General features: G+C 43.3%; 1 protein-coding gene across 1 annotated transcript in view; it reads left to right on the plus strand.

Annotated features, from left to right (window-relative positions):
• lhfpl2b (LHFPL tetraspan subfamily member 2b) overlaps positions 1 to 15,301 on the plus strand; it is a 71,373-nt gene that overhangs the window by 8,619 nt on the left and 47,453 nt on the right. Inside the window, 1 exon segment of the mRNA XM_052020691.1 lies at positions 13,262 to 13,373. The gene's annotated coding sequence lies outside the window, so the exon portion shown is untranslated.

A 15,301-nucleotide genomic window follows, 5' to 3' on the forward strand; every position in this document is an offset into this window, starting at 1 on the left:
CTCAGTGCTCTACCATATGTCCTACCTTGATTTGTCCTTCCAAAATGCAACACCTCACACTTGTCTGCATTAAATTCTATCTGCCATTTTCTGGCCCATTTTTCTAGTCAGTTCTGATCCCTGGGCAAGCTTTGAAAATATTCCTCACTGTCCACAACACATCCAACCTGAGTGTCATCAGCAAATGTGGTGATCCAATTTACCACATTATCATCTAGATCATTGATATAGACAACAGACAACAAACAACAATGGCCCCAGCACAGATCCCTGAGACACACCACTAGTCACAGGCCTCCAGTCTGAGAAACAATCATCCACTACCACTCTCTGTCTTCTCCCACACAGCCAATTTCGAATCCAGTTCACAACCTTTCCATGGATACCTAGTGCCTGAACCTTCTGAACTAACCTCCCATGTGGGACCTTGTCAAAGGCCTTACTAAGGTCCATGTAGACAACATCCATTGCCTTTCCTTCATCTACTTTCTTGGTAACCTCCTCAAAAAACTCTACAAGATTCGTTAAACACAATCTACCATGCATAAAGCCATGCTGACTATCCTTAATCAGCCCTTGGCTGTCCAAATACTTGTACATCCGATCTCTCAGAACACCTTCCACTAATTTACCTACTACTGATGTCAGGCTCACTGGCATGTAATTACCTGGTTTACTTTTAGTGCTTTTTTTAAACAACAGAACAACATGAGCTACCCCCCATTCCTCTGGCACTGCACCTGTGGCTAAGATCATTTTAAATATATCTGCCGGGGCCCCTGCAATTTCTACACTAGTCTCCCTCAAGGTCCGAGGAAATATCTTGTCAGGCCTGGGGGATTTATCTACCTTTATTCGCTGCAAAGCAGCAAGCACCTCCTCCTCTTTAATCTCTATATGTTCCATGACTCTCTTGCTTGTTTCCCTTCCTTCCATATCCTCTATGCTCGTTTCCTGAGTAAATACTGATGCAAAAAAACTGTTTAAGATCTCCCCCATCTCCTGAGGCTCCACACATAGACGACCACTCTGAACTTCTAGGGGACTAATTTTGTCCCTTACTATCCTTTTACTCTTCATATACTTGTAGAAACCCTTTGGGTTTATCTTCACGTTATCTGCCAAAGCAGCCTCATGTCTTCTTGCCTTCCTAATTTCCTTTTTTAGTATTTTCTTACTTTTTCTATACTCTTCAAGTACCTCATTTGTTCCTAGTTGCCTATACCTGCTATACACCTCTCTCTTTTTCTTAACCAGAGCACCAATATCTCTTGGAAACCAAGGTTCCCTATGCTTGTTAACTTTGCCTTTAATCCTGGCAAGAACGTGCAAACTCTGCACTCTCGAAATTTCGCCTTTGAAGGCCTTCCACTTACTGAACACATCCTTGCCAGAAAACAACTTATCCCGATCCACTTTTCCTAGAACCTTTCTCATTTCCACAAAATTGGCCTTTCTCCAATTTAGAACCTCATCTCGAGGACCAGACCTATCCTTATCCATAGGTAACTTGAAACTAATGACATTATGGTCACTGGACCCAAAATGCTCACCTACGTATACTTCTGTCACCTGACCTGTCTGGTTCCCTAATAGGAGATCAAGTATTGCATTCTCTCTCATTGGTACCTCTATATATTGATTTAGAAGACTTTCCTGAACACATTTGACAAATTCTAAGCCATCCAGCCCTTTCACAATGTGGGAGTCCCAGTCAGTAAGTGGAAAGTTAAAATCCCCTACTACGACTATTTTCTGTTTCTTACATTGGTCTGTTATCTCACTACAGATTTGTTCCTCCAATTCTCTCTGACTATTGGGCGGTCTATAATACAATCCTATTAGTGTGGCCACACCTTTCCTGTTCCTCAGCTGCACCCATATGGCCCCTGTAGACGAGCCCTCCGGGCTGTCCTGTCTCCACACAGCTGTGATATTTTCCCTGACTAGTAATGCCACTCCTCCGCCTTTCGTCCCTCCCCCTCTATCACGTCTGAAACAACAGAACCCCGGAACTAACATTAAGCTGCCAGTCCTGCCTCTCCTGCAACCAGGTCTCAGTAATAACAATAATGTCGTAATCCCACGTGCCAATCCACACCCTAAGCTCATCTGCCTTCCCTACAATACTTCTTGCATTGAAATAGATGCACCTGAGAACATTTCTATCACGTACAAACCTTTGATTTCTGTCTATACCTGAAGTCCTCGCATGACCGTTTTCCTCCTTCACCTCACTATCTGCTCTAACACTCCAGTTCCCCTCCCCCTGCAAATCTAGTTCAAACCCCCCGGAGCAGCACTAGCAAACCTACCCGCAAGTATGTCAGTCCCCCTCCAGTTTAGGTGCAAACCGTCCTGTCGGAACGGGTCCCACCTTCCCTGGAACAAGGCCCAATTGTCTAGGAAGATGAAGCCCTCCCTCCTGCACCATCTCCTTAGCCACGTATTTAGCTGCATGATCCTCCTATTTCTAGCCTCACTAGCACGTGGCACGGGTAGCTATCCTGAGATTGCAACCTTGGAGGTCCTGTCCTTCAACTTTGCACCTAGTTCTTTAAACTCTCTTTGCAGGACCTCCTCCTCCTTCCTATCCACGTCATTGGTCCCTACATGGACCACGACATCTGGCTGCTCACCCTCCCTCCTAACAATATCGAGAACTCGATCCAAGATATCGCGGACCCTGGCACCAGGGAGGCAACAGACAATCCGAGATTCTCGATCTCTCCCACAGAGCCTCCTATCTGTCCCCCTAACTATCGAATCCCCTATCACTAAGATAAGATCTTCATTAGTCACATGTACATCGAAACACACAGTGAAATACACCTTTTGTGTAGTGATTTTGCGGGGCAGCCTGCAAGTGTGACCATGCTTCCGGTGCCAACATAGCATGCCCATAACTTCCTAACCTGTATGTCTTTGGAATGTGGGAGGAAACCCACGCAGACACGGGGAGAACGTACAAACTCCTTAAAGACAGTGGCCGGATTTGAACCCGGGTTGCTGGCACTGTAAAGCATTGTGCTAATCACTATGCTACTGCTCTCCTCTTTTCCCTCCTTCCTTTCTGAGCTGAGGGTACCACCTCGGTGCCAGAGATGTGACCACTACAACTTGTCCCTGGTAGGTCGTCCCCACCAGCAGTATCCAAAACAGTATACTTATCGTTGATGGGAATGGCCACAGGAGTGCTCTGCTCTTTCTGTTTATACCCCTTCCCTTTCCTAGCAGTCACCCAGCTACCTGCCTCCTGATCTTTAGGGGGTGACTATCTCCCTGAAACTCCTGTCTATGTCTGCCTCTGCCTCACGAATGATCCAAAGTTCATCCAGCTCCAGTTCCCTAACTTGGTTTGACAGGAGCTGCAGCTGGATGCACCTTTTACAGGTGTGGTCATCAGGGACAAGTGTGCTGTCCCTGAATTCCGACATACTGCATACGGAGTGCACGACTGCCCTAACTGCTGCCATCATTACCTACTTCTAAGTTACTTAAACTAAAGGAACCTACCCGGCCTTATCTACACTCCATGTCAGCTCTCATTACTTGCCACACACCTTTTCCCTTTTCACAAACTTGTTTTTGCTTGACTTTACATGAGAGGGAGTACTGTTGCTAGTGGTTAAATATACCACTGTATCTGCCCAAAGCAGCTGAGCGATTTCTTGATCTTCATATTAATAGACTATTAATTACTCAGCCTCTAGCAAAGATCAGGAGAATTATTTTGTATGACTGGTTGGTTGGCTTTTTAGTTGCCTTGTTTCAGTGCCTTTCTTCAAATTTCAGGCAACTGGATTATTGGACACTGCATGAGTGGCAATATTGGGATGGATAATTTCAGTGTTTTATAGTCCTTGTCTTTTTCCTGACCTTTCACTCTAAAACAGCAATGGCATACTTCCAATGCACTGTCTTGAGTGCCACCTGGTCTTGTGTTATTTTAGAAAGCTTGCTGTGGTGAGAAGATGAGGAAAATGTTAAATTAATCCATCTCCACAAATGTGATATGGAGCATTTTGTTTGGATTGAACATCAGCACTCAAAAAATGAGCTTAGTGTTTTAATTTCAGACCTGTAATGTTTTGCTTAAAACTATTTATTACTTGTTCACATTTGGAGAACATAAGCACATCTGCAAGGATACCTAAAGTCTGAGCTTTCAATAAGCAAATGCATAATGTAAAACACATACAAGTTGCATTGTGCAACATTTCTGTTTTGATTTCCCTTTTGAGATTGATTGAATGAGAAGTCCAGGCACTGTGTGCAAAACATTCATATTTACAGCTTTCCTTTTAACCAAGCCTGAAAGGATTTATTGCCTAACTGTTTCTCTCTGCTAGCACTTTTAAATCATTTTGATTCCTTTTTTTTTCCATTGTATGTTAGCCTCAATGTAAAGAAAACTTGTTGATCTTAATCTGGCAGGTGTCCTTTGTTACTGTGGAGTGTAAAAACTGAAGAGAATAATTCTTCTGCAGTGGTGAGGATCACAGCAGCTGTTGTGATGCCACAAAGGCCTCTGTGTTGGTAAACTGACCTCAGGCTACACATGTGTGTAAAGAAAGCAAAAATAGAGCCAGCAGTTTGGAGAATAGAGCTGGGAATTGGAGAAATCCTGGACAGAATGGTAAATGCCTGTTCAAAAAAAAAGTACAAAAAGAAAAGGCTTTAAAAAAAAGGATAAATGACGAAGCTAATTCTAAAGCCCTGAAATGTGAACTCCTACAGTGTATATGTGAGTTCCTACAGTGTTTGAAATGTGAAATAGAGCAGCTGGAATCTGAAGGAAAAAGCTTAAATTTTTGGATGGACTTGCATCTCCCCTTGCCACCATGAATCCTGGTCTTTCCCCACCCGCACCACCTCAAATCATGGTTCCCGCCTGCTTCCCCACCACCACCACATCGTACTGGTTCTCCCTCACCACCATGAATCCTGGTCTTTCCCCACCCGCACCACCTCAAATCATGGTTCCCGCCTGCTTCCCCACCACCACCACATCGTACTGGTTCTCCCTCACCACCATGAATCCTGGTCTTTCCCCACCCCAGCTCCTCAAATCATGGTTTACCATGGTTTCTCCACTACCACCACAACGTCCTGGTTTTTCCTCCCTCACCACCATGAATCCCGGTTCTTCCCCCCATTTACTGTTGGTCCCATTTGAAAATATTGACTTTTCTTTTTCTCCTTTTTAGATGGTGACTGATTTGCTGTTTAATTCTAGGATGTTTAAAAATGACCTCCTTGGTAGAAACTATGACAGAATGAAATTACTTCATTCACAGCAGGAAATATGGGTGTTTGGGTGCTTGTGCAAGATTAAGATGAATGGAGTTTGGAAGTAATTGTAGAAACCCAAGCGCTTTTGTCTCTGGGCCCACAGTTAAATTGTGGATGTAAGGAGCCAGTGGTATATTTTGGTTACTGGACTAAAATCCAGAGGACTGGTCTATTGACATCCTAGAGGCAGAAAGAGAGACCGGTCAGGACAGGTCCTTTGGCCCACTGAGTCTGCACTGACCATCAAATACCCATTGACAGTGGGTGTTCCCATTCTCTTTCAATTCCTCTCACTTTCTGCGGGTGAGCCATGGGTACCTGCTATGCCTGTCTTTGTTGGCTATGTGGACCAGTCCTTGTTCCAAGCCTACTCTGGCACACCCCCCAGCTCTTTCTCTGCTACTGCATCGGTGCTACTTCCTGCATTCATGCAAAACTCATCAATTTCTTCACCTTCGCCACCAGCTTCCACCCTGCCCTCAAATTCACATGGACCATCTCTGACACTTCCTTTTCTGGATCTGCCTCCATCTCAGGAGGTAGACTTGTTACTGACATCTTGTGTAAACCCACTGACTCCCACAGCTACCTGACTATACCTCCTCCCACCCTGTCCCCTGTAAGGATGCAATCCACTTCTCTCAATTTCACCATCTTCGCTGTATCTGCTCTCAAGATGAGGCCGCCTGCTCTGGAGCTTCTGAAATGTCCTCCTCTTTCCAGAAGCTTGGCATCCCCTCTGTTGTATTAAAGGGAGGCCTTGTATGTATTTCCTCCATTTCCTGTACATCTGCTCTCATCCCCCATCCCCCCTTCCCAAGGCAGAACAGCGGTAGACTTCCCTCAGTCCTCTCCTTTCATCCCACCAGCTTCTGCATCCAACAAATTATCCTCCACCATTCTCGCCAGCTGTAATGTGATCCCACCACCAGTCTCCTCTTCTCTTCTCACCCACCCCCTTTCTGCTTTCTGCAGGGACTGCTCTCTTCAGGACTTCCCTGGTCCACTCATCCCTCCCACTCCTCTCCCAGTCCCTGGTACTTTCCCTTCTAACTGAAGAAGGTAAAAACCTGTCCATTCACCTCCACCTCTTTTCACCACCCCCTCTCCCCCCCCCCCCCCCCCCCCCCCCCCCCCCCCCCCCCCCCCCCCCCCCCCCCCCCCCCCCCCCCCCCCCCCCCCCCCCCCCCCCCCCCCCCCCCCCCCCCCCCCCCCCCCCCCCCCCCCCCCCCCCCCCCCCCACCACCACCATCAGAACCTAAACAACCCTTTCAGGTGAGGCAGAGGTTCACGTGCACCTCTTCCAAGTTAGCTTACTGCATTCAGTGCTCACAATGTGGCCTCTTCTACACTGCTGAAACCAGCATCGATAGTGACCTGTTCCAGTGAGCACCTGTGCTCTGTCCACAATGGCCATCTTGATGTTCCAGTTCCATTTTAACTCTCATTTCCCACTGACCTGTCTGTCCTCAGCCTTCTCCATTGCTGTGGGGAGGCCAAATGCAAATTGGAAGAACAACATCTCACATTCCGCTTTGGTAGCTTACAATCCAATGGTATGAGGAGTAAATTTTCCACTTTCAGGTAACCCATGTTCCTGGTGCTCCTTCCCTCCCTCCCATCCCCTGCCAGCCTCTATCCTACCCCTGGTGCACTGCTATACACTGGCAACATTTCCTGTTTTCTCTCAGTCCTGATGCAGGGTCTTCACCCGAAATGTCAGCTTACACCTTGTGCCTCCACAGATGCTGCTTGACCCACTGAGTTCCTCCGGCATTCTGTTCTAGATTCTAGCATCTGCAGTCTCTTTTGCCTTCATCCATTTACACCAATCCCGTTTATTCTCTCCACATTCCCATCAACTCCCTACAGCTTCTACCACTTAAATGCACACTGGGGGAAATTTACAGAGGCCAGTTAAACCACCAACCAGCTTGTCTTTGGGATGGGGAAGAAACCAGAGTCCCTGAAGGAAAGCCATGTCATCACGGAGAGCATGCAAACTCCACACAGATAGCACTGGGGTTAGAATTGAACTTGGCTCACTGGAGCTGTGAGGCAGCAGCTCTACAACTGTGTCACTGTGCTGCCCTGATCTGAATACAAAAGGTCAGATTTCCATCATAACAGCTGGAATTTAAATCAGAGTAATTACATTTTTATTTGTCACTAATAATGAACATAAAAATGACAGATTCTTGATTTGGTTCACAAATGGTGTTGTGGAAGTGAAAACTGCTGCCCTTACGCAATCTGGCCTCCAAACCCAGAGAAATGTGGTAGACTCTTCACTTCCCTCTGAGCTGGCCTATCTTACCACTCAGTTCAACGGACAATTATAGATGGAACAAAATAAACTGGTCTTGCCAACAACATCCATATCCCCTACATGAACGTAAAAGCAAAAAGCTGAAGAACACCTTTTTTGTTTAATATTTGAAGATATACACAAGCAGTGAAATAAATTTGTACATGTATGAGTGAAGCAGACATAACACTTGCATAATGATCTTGTAAGTTAAACCATGACTAGGAACAGTTCATCTGTTGAGCAACATGGGTTTTGCAATGGATAACTAATAAGAATAAAACTAGAGCAACAATGTCTCTTTTTACAATAGAGCCCAGGTCTCATTTGGTAGAGGTTCCAGTGGGGAAAGAGGAGATTAAGACCTTAAAATTGAGTGGGATATTCTAAGACTTGTGGAAATCCCAAAAAACAGCCAATCCTTTGAAGTTACAGCAGGAAATCTGCACAACTTTCAGGGAAAATTTCTGTGGTTTTCCATAACGTAAGAGTGGGGCATTCCATCCCACCTTAAGTGGGTATGACTGGTGATTCAGATGCTCATGGAGGGAAAATAGTGAGCTGAGAGCCACATTGTGAAGGGGAAGCAGTCAGCAAACGTTGCCTACACTTTCTCATCGGGATACACTTGAATGATTTGGTTTGGTATATATCCAATTCTCTAGGTCACCTACTGTTCATGATCTTGCATCAATCAGCAAACACTAATGTCATTATTATAATCTCAGCATTATTCTTTTCACAATAAACATGCAAGATTAAAATAAAGCAATTGATAAAACAAGGCTGAATGGGATGGTAAATGTGGTGTAAGTGGAACATGCTGCAGATTGTGTTTAGCCAACAAGGGCCAATACATCCTGTTCCTATTGCTGCACCAGGGATTAATGTCTCTGCACTAAGTGCCTCCCAACACAATCAACAACTACTTTATTAAGTAATCTTGAACGCACGACCTACAGCCAGTGCATTTGAGTTGATGGTCTGACTTGGCTGGGTTTCCCTGTATCAGCTATTCTGTTAGGAATGTGCTGAGTGAAAACAAGGGTCTCTCAACAGGCAGAGAGGAAAAAATCTATGGCAACTGTCACTTCCCTCCCTGGTAAATTGATGGTGGTCTGGCAGAGTGCCTAATTATGTTCTCATCCAGTTTGCCCTCTGTGACAAGAACTGCTGAATAGCATTCAGAAACTCAATTTTTTTCCCTCATTCCATAAAGCAGCATCACTATGACCAATTATAGCCACCCTGTGGCCTCCTTTCTTCTCCAGCCAATGTTAGCTAACTGTGAACACAGGCAAGAGATTTAACCTTGAACCATGTGGTCTGTTTTGTTCAACTACTCACTACCTTAGCCGCTGGGCAGAGTTGAATAAGCAAAAAGCAGAGATTGGGGCTGGAACTTTCCTGATTTGTACAGCTCTGTTTTCAGGCATTTATCAAATAGTCATTGAGGAAGCTGTGTTCATAGGGGGAAAAAAAATCACCTGATAAAAGAGCTTTCAGCACAATTTCAGAAATACAGGTTTCATTTCTGTTTTTAGTTATTCATTGGGCATGGCTTTCACAGTTAAGGCCAGCATTTACTGTCCATCCAAAGGTGCTCATGGTCTGTTGCCTTGAGCTGCTTGCAGTCTGTGGTGGATCTGTTCCCACAGTGCTGTCAGGTAAGGAGTTCTAGCATTTGAACCCAGTGACAATAGTTTTCTCAGTTAGGCTGGTGTGTGGCTTGATGTGATGTTAGTGGGAATGTCCTTATGTGCCTGCTGCCTCTGTTGTCCTTGGTGATCATGGGTTTGGATGGTGCTGCTGAAGTATCTTTGGCAAGTAACTCCAGTGCATTTCCTAGACTGGGCATTATCTGTCAGGATCTAAACCACTGGCTCATTGCCCATCCTTTGACAGTGTTTCCTATTCATTGAGATGAAGGGTCTCAACCTGAAACATCGACCATCCATTTCTTTCCACAGATGCTGCCTGACCCATTGAGTTCCTCCAGCTCTTTGTGTGTTACTCCAGATTCCAGCATCTGCAGTCTCTTGTATCTTCACTGTGTTTCCCATTCATTTTTCTGGTGATCTACCAGGTTTACTGGTTGTTTTTCAAAGTTTCAATGACACTTTGTCTCCAAGTCTCTTTGAACTGTGCTTCTTATAGCTCTTCACCATTTGGAAAGTACCATTCTCTTCTCCTTCAGATCCGTACTATTTTGGACTAAAGTGCTAGATCTTGAATTTGCAGCACTAAATTTCATTTGTTGCAAGTTTGCTTATTTTCTGTTTTTACTGATATACTTTTGCAATTTACTGTTTCTATCCAGGGGACAGTGCAGCTTACTTTGTTTCACTGTCAAATGTGTATACTTGGTTTTCAAGGCTATTTGTAGATTCAGTGGATAATTGAGCATCACGTAAATCCACTGGTCAACACTTGAATACCTATCCATATTCATACACTCGGTCTTCTGCCACAGCTAATTTCCTAGCCAGATCAATAAGTTGCATTCAGTTTCAATAAGTTGCCTTCAATTCCATGGGTTTCAGCCTTATCTTACAGTCTCTTATGAGTGCATTTATCAAAAATCTTCTGAAGATGGTTAGAAGTTCTCTTGTTAGAGTTGATCATTACCCTCGCAGGAACGTTGATTCATATATCATAAATGTCTGAATATTGTCAAAGTCATGTGGAATGTATGCATTGACTAATTCATTATCAGCAAATGGAACTGAATAGACAATCTTCACCAAACATTCCCATTTCTGATCTTATGATGGATGTCACGAACCAGCAACAAAAGAAACACACTGAGCATGATTCAGTGTTAAAAACTATTTTATTAATCACTACTTATGATAATACGTAAAATAAAAGTAAAAATGTTAGTATGTTAGAATTCTTGGTCACCAGCATGAGGAACTCCTCAGTGATACCTTGGGGCTGAGGTGTCCTCCAAAAGAGATCTTCCTTTATTGGAAGAAGAACTCCAGCAGAGGGCAGTTTTCCCCCTATTCCCATTGACCTCAGTGTTACTAGAGATCTTTGATGTTGTACTTAACCAAGTGCCCCCTTATATTAAAGGCCATCACACTTCCCTAACCTACCTCACATCTGGAGTTGAGCTGTTGGGTTCAGATTTTATCCACGGCTGTAAATAGTTCAGGGCTGTTTGGACCTGCCTAAACCCAAACGGGACAGGTGAGCAAGTGGCACCTTCCATCACTTTTTTTGATGATTGCTGGGCAGTGATTGGCTGAAATTAAAACAGAAAACTCTGGAAATACTCAGCAGGCCAGCAGTATCTGTGGAGAGGGAAAGTGAGTCGACGTTTCAGATTGATGGTTTTAGATTATGCCTGTTTTTCATGACAGTACAAACTGGCCAGTTTTGGATAAGCTGCCACAATTGGCTATGCCCTTGCTGTATTTACCACTTGTAGGCAGCTTCCTTGTTGATTTCCCAATTTTTTTTCCCTTTTGGGACACTCATTATATCAAGGTAAGTTTTCTTTATTCATCATGTGTACATTGAAACACACAGTGAAATGCATCTTTTTACGTAGAGGGTTCTGGGGGCAGCCTGCAAGTGTCGCCGCGCTTCTGGTGCCAACATAGCACGCCCACAACTTCCTAACCCGTACATCCTTGGAACGTGGGAGGAAACCGGAGCACCCGGAGGAAACCTACGCAGACACAGGGAGAACGTACAAACTACTCACAGACAGCGGCTGGAATTGAACCCCAGGTCACTGGCACTGTAATAGTGTTACACTAACTGCTACACTACCATGCCTGCGGTGTGGATGGAATCACCTAAACCAGTCCATTATAAAGAGAATTTTAAACGTCGACAAGCTCCAGCCAAAACCACAATCTTCTATGCCAACTCAAGATTCGGATGTGTAGCGGTTAGCGTAACGCTATTACAGCACCAGTGACCCGGGTTCAATTCTGGCTGCTGTCTGTAAGGAGTTTGTACGTTCTCCCCATGTGTCTGCACGTGTTTCCTCTGGGAGCTCCGATTTTCTCCCACATTCCAACCCAGCACATTCTCAGTAATGCAAAAAGTCGCATTTCACTGTGTGTTTTGATATACTGTGACTAACAAATAAATATCTAAAAAAAAATCTAAAAATGGCCTGAATCTAGCCACAACCTCAAGATTTTCTGCTAACCAGCATCTCAGTTGTGACATTTCGTGGGGAGGGCTCTTCAGGTTTCATTCACTTCTCCCCCTCTCTCCGTCCCTTTAAAAGTATCTTTGCATCCAAATTATAACTACATTATTGGCAAGTGGAGTTTTTGGGACACCTTTTTAAAGCATATTTTTGGTGCTAAATCTATCTTTAGCTGTGTTTATGAAAGAGTGTCAGGGTTGCTTCTTAAATACATCAAGCATATTTTTTTAATCAAAGTGAAATGTAAAGAATTCATTACTTTGTTACTCTGCCGGATTCTTTAAATAAATCATATTTTTGATCATGTAGATGTTAATGGAATCTTGAAATACATTCTAATTGTTAGAATTTCAAGCACTTTTGGAGCATAATTTCCCAATGACCTCTGTTGTGGAAACTCTACCCTCTGTAAGTAAATAGGAGTGTAGCTGCTTGTGTTTATTAAGTTGTGAATTTCATTATCAGCAAAAAAAATAGCTTGCATTCTAGGAATCACTGTGTCAGAGATTCTGAATCCTTAAGAAAATATGCATACACAGAAGTCATGCAACATGTAGAAAGACATTGAATATCCTTTGAAGTTTTACATAGAATGCAGTGTTTTTGCAGTCTTGTGGTGGTTAATGTGATGAATTGCTTTAATGCATTGCTATCTATGACCATCCCTCCCATGTCCTAACTTGTTGTATATCACAAAATTCTACAGCATTAAACCACACATTCTTTTCCATTCATGTTTTTGGTTCCACGGGAGTCTCTACCCCCACTTCTCCTCTGACCCCCCCCCCCAACTTCTCCTCTGACCCCCCCCCAACTTCTCCTCTGACCCCCCCCCAACTTCTCCTCTGACCCCCCCAACTTCTCCTCTCCCCACTTCTCCTCCCCCCCTCCCCCTTTTTAACTGGTCAGGGAAGAAAAGAAATTAATAATTAAATTACAATTCAAATCAAATGCTTTTCAAAAATCAAAGTAAAACTAATTATATGTCCGTGCTCAGCTCCCATTGCTGTGGATGTGGGAGGCATTCTATGAAGAATAAAGCTGTCATAAATTAGTCCAGATGTGTTGCATGAGGTTAGGTGAAACAGCTTGACAAGGCTTACAAATACTTAAGTGTTTCTTTAATTGGAAATGTGGTTGACACACACATGTAGCTGTCACATTTTTTTGTGCCTGATGTAAACAGTTGAGCAGCAGGAAAGTTTTAGTGCAGAGTTAAGGACACGCCAGGAATATGAGCATGGGGTTAGTTTTGCAAAATGATCTTTGGTGAGAACCATTTTGTCCAAAGAAAATTAAAGGGGTAACTGACCAGTTTAGGCAGGTCAGAAGAAAGCAATATCCCAAGTCATCTTTGATTTTATTACAGAATGGATGCAAATACTTGGCATTTTCATGAAGATTAACTGTTAATATTTCAAGTTGGTAACCTTTCCTCAGAATAAAGATCTGATATTATGTGTATATGCTTGTGCTTAAAATAGATTGAGCATCGTATCAGTTGAGGTTTTGGTTGGACCTGTGGATCCCTGATGGCAACTGGCTGCCCTGAGGTACAGTGTACTGCAGTCATCTGTACTATGTGGACCTCCTGAGGTATGGTTATATCTTTATCATTTCAGTGTTTAAATTAAAATTATTTTAAATGCAAATTACTGCTTGCAAGGTATTTGAAATACATATACTTACTTTTAACAAGACATGAAAATATCTGGCTAGGTTCCACGTTCTGTAGGGATAACTCTGGTAAAGACTGAACCCTCATGGCTTAGAGTTTATTTTTAAGATCCTAATTCAATTTGGATTGTTCTTTAAATGTCATTATAAAAGGGAAAGAAGGAATCCTACTCTTGCCTTTCTGTATTATTTGGAACAAAAATTACAAATAAGGGTGGTGAAGTGGACATGACACATATTTGGATCTTCCAAAGGTCTCTAAGGCACATATAACTGAAGTCATTAGCAAGTGGATCAGAGACCAAGCAGTGGAATGAATAGCAAGCTGCCAACAAAATGGGCTCTGGGGGTCATAGGTAAAAACAGAAAATGCTGGAAACATTCAGCAAGTTAGGCAGCATCTTTGAAAAGAGAAACAGTGAATGTTTCACATCTAGGACCTTTGATCACAACTGGGAAAGAGAGGAAAATGAGTTAGTTTTCAGTAGAGAGAAGATGGTGGATGTACAAAACCAATTCTGACAAAGTTGACTCAAACCTGAAATATTAACTGTTTCCCTTTCCACAGATGCTGACTGACCTGCTGAGTGTTTCCAGCACTTTCCAACACATCTGTAAATGATAGTTTGACAAACATGAGCCCCAAAGTAAACAGAATTCTGCTCATTTGTCAGATCTGACCCATCAATTCAGCTCTGCTGAAGTGGGCTTGGAAGAGGAAGCAAAGAATTATGCTGATCTGATGTGTCTTCACTAGTCTGACATGGCAGAGGTCCAAGTCTGAAAATCCAGAAGCATACAGTTGTTCATTGACATGAAACAGTAACGCTCCCTCTCCATGGACACTGCCTGACCCACTGGGTATTTTAAGCAATTTCCATTCTCTAATATCAAAATCTTGTGCTCTCCCTCAAAGAGGAAGGTTTGTCCAACCTTGGTTGTGAGGACAAACGTGGCATGCAAACATAAGAACCAGAAGCAGAGTAGGCCACTTGGCCCTTGTGCATGATTCACCATTCAATAAAGTCATGGCTTATCCTTTCCCTTGGTGACATTTTCCTCCAAATTCCTTGATTCCCTTAATGTCCAAAATCCAATTGATCCTTTTCTTGAATATACTCAGTGACCAAATTCCAAAGATTCTGTGCCTGAGTGGAAAAAAAAATTATTCTCATCTCAGTTTTGAATAGTTGGCCCTTTATTTTAATACTGCAGTCTAGACACACCAGCCAAGGAAACATCATCCCTGCATGTAACCTGTCAAGCTGTTTAAGAATTTTGTGTTTCAATGAGATCATCTCTCATTCATCTAACTCTAGAGAGTGGAAGCCCAGTCTATTTAATCTCTCTTCCTAGGGCACACCTTCCACCCCAGGAAACAATCTGCTGAACTTTTGCCGCACTCCCTCTTTTTACAAGTATATTCTTCCAAAGGTAGGGAGATCAAATCTGTACATAGTATTCCAGATGTGGTTCCATCAGGGCCATTTATAACTGGAGCAAGATGTCTCCACTCTTGTACACACATTTTCTTGCAATAAAGGCAAACATACTGTCTCCCTTCTTCACTGCTTGCCACAGCTGCATGCTAACTTTTGGTGAGTCGTGTACAAGGACACCCAGGTCCTACTGCACACCACTGTTCAATCTCTCACAACTTTAAAAATGTTCTGCTTCTCCATTTTCTATTGAACAAGATGATTTCACATATTTGTTTATTAGTTGAACCTATAAAATCTTGTTCTTCTAATGTATCATCCCATCTCACAGCTGCAGTTTTTTTCTTTAACTAATATTGCTGTCCCCACTTTATCACCCCCTCCACCCCTTTATCTTGTCTGAACACT

The sequence above is a fragment of the Pristis pectinata genome, chromosome 7 (genome assembly GCF_009764475.1).
Source record: "Pristis pectinata isolate sPriPec2 chromosome 7, sPriPec2.1.pri, whole genome shotgun sequence".
Lineage (NCBI taxonomy): Eukaryota > Metazoa > Chordata > Chondrichthyes > Rhinopristiformes > Pristidae > Pristis > Pristis pectinata.